Source organism: Miniopterus schreibersii (genome assembly GCF_964146895.1).
Source record: "Miniopterus schreibersii genome assembly, chromosome: 2".
Classification (NCBI taxonomy): Eukaryota; Metazoa; Chordata; class Mammalia; order Chiroptera; family Miniopteridae; genus Miniopterus; species Miniopterus schreibersii.
The window spans coordinates 98,325,551-98,335,564 of NC_138102.1; the positions used below are offsets into that span (position 1 = coordinate 98,325,551).

The window sequence follows — 10,014 nt, forward strand, 5'->3', positions numbered from 1 at the left end:
GAGTCAGAGGTTAATAGGCCACAGAAGCCTGGATTGTAAAATATATATTAGGTTAAGAGACATGCTTCATTTGACATATCCTAATCACCCAAGAACCGTTATGACCTACCTGAAATCTGGGTAAGCCAGACAGAAATGCTTTCATTGGCTAGTTTAGGCTAATATTGCTGCTTTAACCAGATTTATAATGTCAGTATGGAAACACAATGGGTGAGCAGCTGTGCTCCAGCGAAAGCAGTCCTACAATTTCCATCAACATAGATAAGCTCCTACACAATGCAAAGCAGATGTGTGCAAAGTCACAGAATGGAAGGAACAGTAAGCAGAGGGCAATCTCAGAGCTATCACTGTGAAGGAGTTACCTTCTTAGATTATTAGATTGACCCCCTGCTTATGTTTGCATTATTATTATTATTTCTTAACATGCATAGTCAAAATTCTAAGGAAAAGTCACAGGACTTTAAAGACATCTTCATCATTACCCAACCACATAAAGAAAAGTTATAAGGCAACAACTTATTTCACTTACTTAGCTTTGAGTCCTAACACTCTCAGTCTCATGCACCCCTGCCACTCATCATTAAAAGTAATGTCCTGAGTCTGACCCCATGTCCATCCCACTCATCACCAACCACCCTCCATTAGCATGCTCAAAGTGGACACCTGTTAGTGCTGGTACATTTTAAACATTCTTTGCCTAAACTTTTCACCAGCATATGCCCTCGTATGCCCTCGATAATTGCCTTCGTATAACTCTGTCCAGTACCATTCTTTTATGTGTATGTACATCATCCGATCATCTGATCAATACTGACATGCAGTTAAGAAAAGTATGTTTCATGCTATTTTGAATAACTCACATTTAGAAGTCTAGTGCCAAGTACAACAAAAGCAACACACAATTCACTTTACAACTCCCATTTTACTCTGAGAAACAACCTTTTAAAATGTTCCCTGTAACTTTTGTGTTTCCTGACTTTTGTTAATATTCCAAATCCACAGTGAATAAAGAATTACTCCAAACATATAATTACCTTGTAGATTTTTAAATCCTACAGCTAAAGATGTATTTGCTGAAGGGTGTATTTATGTTTTTAAAGACTTCAGTGTTTTGCCTTCTCTTCACCCTGGGTGGTTCATCTTTCATCTGGGGATGCTCTGTAGAGTGTGCAGTTTCTCAACATTTCTTCTCTGAAGATGAACAGTGAACACCTGACTGCAATATCCAGCAAAGCCCGACTGTGAGCATGGCTGGACCATCTGGCACCATGACTCAGAGTTAATTAATGTTTACTGGATGAGTACCATGTGGCAGACCCTGAGCAAGGCATTTCTTCACAAATGGCAGAATACTCCATGTGTACATGGTCCTCATTCATTAGGTGACTATTTAAAAAATTCCCATATGTTAACCATGTCTGTATTCTGATGTTTTGACACCTTGGGGCTTTGATGACTCTAGACTACTCTAGTGGAACTACCCTTCCCAGGGTGAGCCAATTCCTATAGAGAAACATCTTTCAGTCCAGTGTGCCTTTCATATGCTAACCAACCAATCCTGAGTCCAAACTCCAAATCACCTCCTTAACTGGCTCTCACACTCAGGGCCACTCTCCCCCTGCCTTTAATCACCTCAGGGCCAGGTACCTGACAACTAGGGACATCCCTGTGTTCCAGAGCCCTCAGAAATTACTCCAAATAGCCAATCCTAAACCTGTTCACCTTGTCTCCTGTTCCTTCCAGTGGAAGCCATAATAAAGGCTCTTGTCCATGTTTTCCCCTTATTCTCTCTGACCCCACTGCTTCCCTGGGTGGGCCCACATGACATACTGTGTCTCCTGGCTCACGGGGGATGCGAGTATAATAAATTTCTTCCTTTATGACAGTAATTTCTATGTCTGATTGTCTCACCATACCTGATTAAAACGAATCACCCCACATAATCATAGAACTGGCAATTAAGATTATTGTTTTCCTTCTCTTCTACCCTCTGTGTTTAGCAAAAACAAAATTTAAACTTTTCTTTTTGTCATTTGTCTGACCCATGTTAACAATACTTAATGAAAGTATAAGTAAGTTTCTTTAGCATATAAACCAAAAGATTTAATTCATCATTATTTTCTCCTTTGTGAACAAGCCAGCTCTCATCTATCTGCCAGGTCCCTTGACAGCACCCACTGTAATGCCCATACAGTGTAATGCCCATACACAGGTAGAGTCAGGACAGCCCTCTGCTCATAGCATTCATCCTCCCTGAGCCAGCAGACTAAATGAATTTTAGAAACCCATCAGTGACCTCCATTTGTTACATATGGGTTTCAGACGTTCCATATTTCACTGGAATGGAATCTGGGTGTGTCTTTGCAGGTCCAACTATTATGTTCATAGGCTGTAGGGTAGTTTGGCCAATGCTAACTTGCTTCAGTCCTCAGGACTGCTTTGGAGCTCGCTGCTATGTTACACTTCCCTGCCATTCCTTCTGCTGGCATCCTCACTGGGCTTGCTGTCCTTGTCCTAGAAATGCACTCTGCTTGACCAGAGAGCAGTAAGGAAGTAGAGGCACTGACAGATGGAAGTGTGAATCACCCATCAAAATTTTCTTTGACTTCTTTTATCTATTTCTTTGTCAAATGTCAAAATGTAAAGATGGCCTTTTGGGGAAGTTAAAAAGTGGACTATAAGTAGATATATATGTTCTTGGAGATGTACATCCAGACAAGGTCACTAGCGCTGAGTTTCTGTTTCAGAGGAACCTACTGAAGGAAAGGGTTAATTTTGGTATGTATTAAATATACAATAGAAAAAGTTCATGAAATTGAGCTAAGCATAAAATTCAAGTCATTAATGATTTTGGACCATACAAAAGAACCAAGATATGAGCTGTTATAAATCCTTCAGTGGTCAAAGAGCAATAAAAGCTACAATGGGGAGTTCTGGTCAAGATTGCAATGTAGGTAAATTAGGTATTCACATCTTCCCATGACTACATCGAAATTACAACTAACTACAGGAAAACCATCTTTGAGAACCACCTGAAATCTAACTGAACAGAAGTCCTACAACTAAGGATATACAGAAGAAGCCATGTGGAGACTGGTAGAGGGGGTGAGGGGTGGAGACATGGAATGAGCTGGTCCCACACCCATGTGTGGTGGTTAAAAATTGGGAGGGATATCTCAGCTATGGAGGCTCCCCAAGGAGCTAGGGGTCCCAGCCCCGTACGGGGTACAGGGTTCCAGTGTCAAGAAGAGAAGTCCCTATAACTTCTGGCTATCAAAATCATCAGGGATTGGGGCTGAGACAGAAGGCTCTGGAGTCCAAGGTGTTTCTCTTAAAGGACCCATACAGGGACTTCCACTAACTCCCTCACGCTGAGCTCCAGCTCCGGGGCAGCAGCTGGAAAGGCACCAGGGACATATAAGGACAAACTGGCTTTGGGGTGAGGGCTGGAAGGGCAGTTTTCTCCCAGACAGAAGTGCTGGCAGAAGTCATTGTTCCTTTGTGAAGCCCTCCTCCCGCCTAGAGCCCACAGGCTGGCACCATATCTGAGTCTCCATCAACCTAGACTAACACTGTTTTCCATGAGACCCTACCCCAACCAACTTGCAGGCTCACCCAAGCTCTTTCCAGTGTCTTTTTCATACAAACTGGCCTGTCTTGGCTGATGCTGCAGACCTTCCTACAATCTTTCAAAGGTCCACAAACCCAAAACAAGCCGCATCTGGCCTTGGTGTGCACCATACCCCTTGTTAAGTGGCCAAAGGCCTGACACTAGTGACAGCAGGATTCAGTTCCCAGGAATCTCCAAGCCCAGCACAAGTAGCAGCCATCTGCAGATAGCTCTGTAGCTCGTGCCAGGTGGACCCAGGCAGGGCAGTCAGCAGCTGACCTTGTCCTTTACCTCCTGGGAAGCACCACAACCGGCATACCCAGTGGACAACTTCAGACCATGCCGGAGTACCACCCAACCACCTCCATGAGTAACACTCTGTGCTAAAGGGAGTCCTGCTCTGTGAAGCCGACCTTTGCATAGCATCATCTCCATTGTAGTCACCACCAGCCTATCAGCCTGAGGGTAAATCTCTCCCACTGATGTTCCAACAGCAATCAAGGCTCAACTACAACAGCAGGATGTACACAGCTCACAGCGGGGGTGGGGTGCAAACCTGGAGAACCCAGCTCAGGTGAACAGGAAGGCTATGACACTAGGCCCTATAAGACTGGGAGACATAGCAGCTCTGCCTAATCCATAGACACAAACACAAAGAGGCAGCCATAATGGGGAGACAAAAAAACATGTCTCAAATGAAAGAACAGGAGAAATCTCCAGAAAGAACTAAATGAAATGGAGGCAAGCAAACTACCAGATTCAGAGTTCAAATACTGGTTATAAAGATGTTCAAGGAACTTAGTAAGAACTTCAATAACTAAAATAAAGAATACACTAGAAGGAATCAACAACAGATTGGATGAAGGAGAGGGCCGAATCAGGGATTTGGAAGACAAGGTGGCAAAAAACATCCAATTAGAGAAGAAAAAAGAAAAAAGAATAGAAAACATGAGGATAGTTTAAGGGACCTTTGGGACAACATCATGTGACAACATCCACATCACAGGGGTACTAGAAGGACAAGAGAGAGAGCAGGGGATCAAGAACCTATTTGAGGAAATAATAACTGAAAACTTCCCTAAACTGCTGAAAGAAAAAGACACACAAGTCCAGCAAGCACAGAGTCCAAAACAAGATGCACCCAAAGAGGCCCACACCAAGATACATCATAATTAATATGCAAAAGGTTAAAGAGAAAGAGAGAATCTTAAAAGTAGCAAGAGAAAGACAGTTAGTTACCTACAAGGGAGATCCCATAAGACTGTTAGATGATTTCTCAACAGAAACTCTGCAGGTCAGAAGGGACTGGCATGGAATATTCAAAGTGATGAAAAGCAAGGACCTATCTACAACCAAGATTACTCTACCCAGCTATCATTTAGAATTGGAGAGATAAAGAGCTTCCCCGACAAGAAGCTAAAGGAGTTCATCACCACCAAACCAGTATTGCATGAAATGTTAAAGGGTCTTCAAGAAGAAGAAAAAGAAAAAACATGAATAATAAAATGGCAATAAATACCTATCTATCAACAATTACTTTAAGTGCAAACTGATTAATTCATCATTATTTACAATATAGCCAAGATATGGAAGCAACCTGGGCAGACTGGCTATGGGTCATGGACTATCCTAAGTGGTGGCATACAGTAGAGAACCAGACAGAAAAAGCCCTTGCCTTCCTGGAGCTTAGAGTCAAACAAAATAAATGACTATAGGAATGAATGGAGAGATGAGTACATGCAAGGAGGTAGGCAGGTTAGGGTTCATGAAAGAAGTGGGTCCAGATTAGCATATTTCATTGATGACGTTATTTTTCACATTTTAACATCTCTGAAGTCAGGATGTGTTTTAAATATATCTTTATTGATTTCAGAGAGAGGAAAGGAGAGGGAGAGAGAGACAGAAACATCAATGATGACAGTCACTGACTGAGTCCACAACCTGGGCATGTGCCCTGACCGGGAATCGAAGCCCGATCGCCTGGATCCTAGGTCGATGCTCAACCGCTGAGCCACGCCCGGCTGGGCAGGATGTGTTTTAATACTAATGGTTTCTTAAAATTGCTGACAACGTGGTAGTAGCCAAGGCACAACTGTCATTTCCCTGCATATGCATAAACTTGGTCACAGCTTTTCTGTTATCATTTCTACTAAGGTATAGGCATCGTTGTCACTGCACATGTCTGCATAACTGCCATTTAAATGGTTTTCAAAATGATTACACCATGATTTGGCACAGAAAGATGCTACTGTGTGTGCACCAAGGCACAGAAACAGAGCAATGGGGCATAACTGTTACAGTAAGTACTAAAGGAAACATTTGGCTTCACCTGACATTTCCATATTATCTTGCAAAGCAAAATCCAAACGCTTTACCAAACTGAGGGAAGACACAGAAGATGAATCTGTATTATAGTGTGTTATTAAGATATATGCAAACTGATCATCTATGGCTCCCTAAGCAATACCAGTGAAGGTACCAGCAGGAGAAAGTACCAAAACCCATACAGAGATGAAGGAAACTTGAAAGCACTGAGACTAGTGTGACTAAACATGCAGTGTCATGGAAGACCACTGTTAAAGTGCCATGTCATAACATAATTGGGAGTATTTTCTTACTTTTTGTATAAAATAAAAATAATGCTATGTCTTACAACTGATGGCATTTAAGATTTGATGACACCTGGAAATAAAGATGGTTTGCTAGTTAGAGGTTTTACAAATAGAAGAGAATACAGAGTGGAAGTTTGTTGATATTGGACAGTTTTAAGTTAACGAGGTATTTGCATGAACCCAACTTTAGGCAAACTGTGCGATATCAATAATTTGGTAGAGTTTTGTAAATCACTAGTCATTTTAAAGACGTCTACTTCACTCTATCCCAATCATGTTTCTAGTACACTTTCCATCCTGGTATAAGAGAGTGACAATGAGCACACCGCACACTCTACTTTCCCAGCTTTAATTAGTGCTGCTCCAGTTTGAGGGAGTTTAGAGATGTTGGGGGAGAGATAGTGGGGCTGTCTTCTAAACTAAAACCCAAACACTGCTGCAGGGGATCGAGTGAAATAATTAGACAGGAGAGTCCACTTGAAATCCCAAAGCACGCATATGGGACTTTGAGATTCTTAGCACTAGAATAACATGAGTAAAATGCCAACCACAGGGATCTGTTTCCAAGCAGCATATGGTCACAGCTCAAAAATGCACTTATTCCTTTTAGGCTTATTACTGCCAATCATTTCAGAACCAGAGAGAGCTGAAACTATACCATGGGTGAGAATACATACATACATACATACATACATACACACACACACACTAGGGAAGGGAAATAATAAAACAATAGCTGTAGATTATAGTAGCAGACAATTGTTTTTAAGTGCAGCTTCAAAATTTACTGTGGCACACCTGTGAAATCAGTTTTTTATACTGTTCAGCCAAGTGACAACTACTTAAGTATAAAAGTGAGTAATCAAATCAGAAATAGGTGTGTGGCCACATACATCGCAAGACAGCATGTAAAAGGGTTTGTATATAGTAAGCACATATCTTCAACAGTGTTGACAACAGGCTACAGCATATACATGGCATGTGAAGGCTGGTTCCTGCTCCCAGGGCCATATGTTATTTTCCTTTCTGGTCAGCAGAGGACAATCCAGGGAATCCCTAGGGTACTACTTCCTTCTGCAGTGACTTCATTTTGGCCTTTCCTTTTATGTAGGCTGGCCTCTGTCTAGAGGATGAGTGAGACAATGTGAACACTGAAGGGGATGTGTTGCTGCTTACTGGTGAGGTGTACATATATGTGCAGACCTAAAACAGACTTGATGACTGTGAAGGTAGAGACTGCTCTGTGTTTGCTGGTGAGGGAAAAACTCAGTTACCTGTCTTCTGAATCAGCTTATCTGAAAGGGCAAGTAGTTTGTGTCTGGAGATGCCCATCTGATTTACATGCTCAAGACTGAGGGTAGAGGAGAGTCTGGGAGTCCCTGATGTCACTCCTTGGTGAAGAAAACACCTGCTGGGCACAGGCATACAGTGATGGTCTCCCAGAAAGAGAAGCTATTCTATAAAGTGGTCTGGTCAAGGAGGCCAGTAGACACAATCTATGTTGCCATAGTTGGATTTCCTACTATAACACATACAGGTCTCTCTTAAGAAGGGCAGGGATTCTGCATACAGTAGAGCATGGGTAGGTAGTCAGATCTAGGTTCAAATCCCACCCCTGTCACTTGCCATATAATCTTGGACATAAACTCTTTAAATTCTAAAACAGAGAAAGTAATAACACCTCATCAGAAATTGTAAGAATTAAAGTAATAATGTATGTAAAACAACTGGTAATATATCTGGCACATAGAATGTGTTCAATATATGAACTCTGTTCTGTCACCATTAAGGAAATTTCCTTCTCTTTATAATGTAAATGTCCTTATGGATATGATGTTACCTGGTGTGGGGATATGGACCCCAAAGCATGTTGATGTCCTTGGCAAAGGGTGTCTCCAGGCTACAAAAGCTGGTATTCTGAAATTGTCTCATGGTATGACTATGTCTTGGTAAGAAATAAAGTAACTGAAAATCCACATGTGATCACAATGGTATCAGATTCATTAGAATTAGGCAATAGTCAACATATATTTGTTGAGACCTGCTAATTTCAAGCCCATGCAATACCGCTTTACTTCCTCTACCCTTAGCTACTTAGTGTTCCCACAATCTTGTGTAAAACTCATTCTGGCTCTAATTATTTCCCTGCATTAGAGAAAGTTTTGTGAAGCAAATAATCCCCATCTAATAACCCATCTTGTTTTGAAGCCTGGAACTTTTTCCTGTCTTCAAGTGGATACACATGCTCTGTAGTCTTTGTTTCCACCTGAGACCTGGGCCACAACCTCCCCTCCCTTTCCTGTGCTCCACAGCAGCCAGCGCTCAGGGAAAGCCTATTGCAAGCCCGTGGCAAAAAGAAAATATTCAAGACGTGACAGAAGTAACCACTGGCACCTTGGATACACTGGTGACAGACAAATTTTTGAAGCTCTGAAAGTACAGACCTTGGCAGAGCCCATTCTAGGGGGAGAGAACGTGGGGACACTGGCTACCTGCTGCACTGCTTTCAAGCAAAAGCCATAGGGGTCCCCAAGGGAGTTCCCACAGACGAATTTCCTGCAGGGACGGCCGGTGTCAGGAACGCTGCTCAGGTCAGAAGGTGGCCTGGGCTCCTGCATGCCCACGTTCAGGGCACCGGCGCCAGGCAGGCAGGGAGCTGCCTCTCTTAAAGGCGCGGGCCTTGGGGGCGCCAGTCTGGCTCCTCGAGTCTCAGCATCAAACTTTCTCCCGGAACAAAACCTCTTTCAAACCACATGGAGGCAGGAGGATGGAGGATGGGGATGCCGCCAGCTGCTGCCGGGAGACAGCACCTCCCCCTCGGCTCCCTCCCTCTTCCTCACCAGGACAGCCGCCCGCCGCTAGCCCCGCCCAGCCCCCCGCCCGGCAGCCGGCCCACCCCGGGCCCGAGGGCCCCGCGCCGCAGCGAGCCTCGTCCCGCGCGCCGCGGTGCCCCGGGCCGGGGGCGAGCGGGACCACTACCTTAGGAAGAGGCCAGGGCTCCGGCGCCCGAGGAGGCCGGCAGCATCGCCGGGACGCCGCCGCCGGTGGCTGCCTGGCCGCACGGAGAACCGGTGCGGACGCGGACCGGGCGCCGCCGCCGCTGCCCGAGCCGCTCGCACCCGGGACGCTGCGCTCGGCTCGCTGAGCCCTGGCTCCGCTGCCAGGCGACGGCCACTGTCAAGTGGAGCCCCGCCCCCTGCGCGCCGGGATTGGCTGTCGGCGCCTCTGGCCCCGCCCCGCGCCGCGCCCTCCCGCTCCGGTAAGCGCGCAGCCTAGGAGGGTCCAGGCTTGGGCGAGGCTTCCTGTGGGCGCGGCGCTGAGCCTTGGCTCCCAGGCTCTGCTGGGTCCCTCTCCTCGGCCAATCGGAAAGGAAAAGAGACCGAAAGAAACGAAAGGGAACACAGCTTCTCCAGGGGAGGACAGCTACAGCAGTTTGCTGTGGGATCTGAATTATGTAGACACATTTATTAAGGGAGCCCAGGGAAAGTTGCTGAGGGTGGGGTGTTGGAATTGTAGCCACAGGGTGTTTTGTTTTTGTTGGTTGGTTTTTTCTTTTGTTTGTTAGTTTGGGGGGAGGGGGGTTTCGTTTGTTTGTTTTTGTAGATCTTTTTTAAAAAAGTTATTTGTCAATCACAGTTGACATTCAAAATTATATTAGTTTCGGGTGTACAGCGTAGTGGTTAGACAATTTATGAAGTGATTTCCCCCATGAGTCTAGTACCCCATAAGTCCAGTAACCACATATAGTTATTACAATTATTGGCAATATTTTCTATGCTGTACTTTATATCC

At 44.6% G+C, this 10,014-nt stretch overlaps 1 protein-coding gene across 1 annotated transcript in view; it reads right to left on the reverse strand.

Moving 5' to 3' along the window:
* FRY (FRY microtubule binding protein) overlaps positions 1-9,375 on the reverse strand; it is a 508,702-nt gene extending 499,327 nt beyond the window's left edge. Inside the window, exon 1 of the mRNA XM_081126905.1 lies at positions 9,202-9,375. The gene's annotated coding sequence lies outside the window, so the exon portion shown is untranslated. The remainder of the gene's footprint in view (positions 1-9,201) is intronic.
* Between the last annotated feature and the right edge of the window lie 639 nt (positions 9,376-10,014).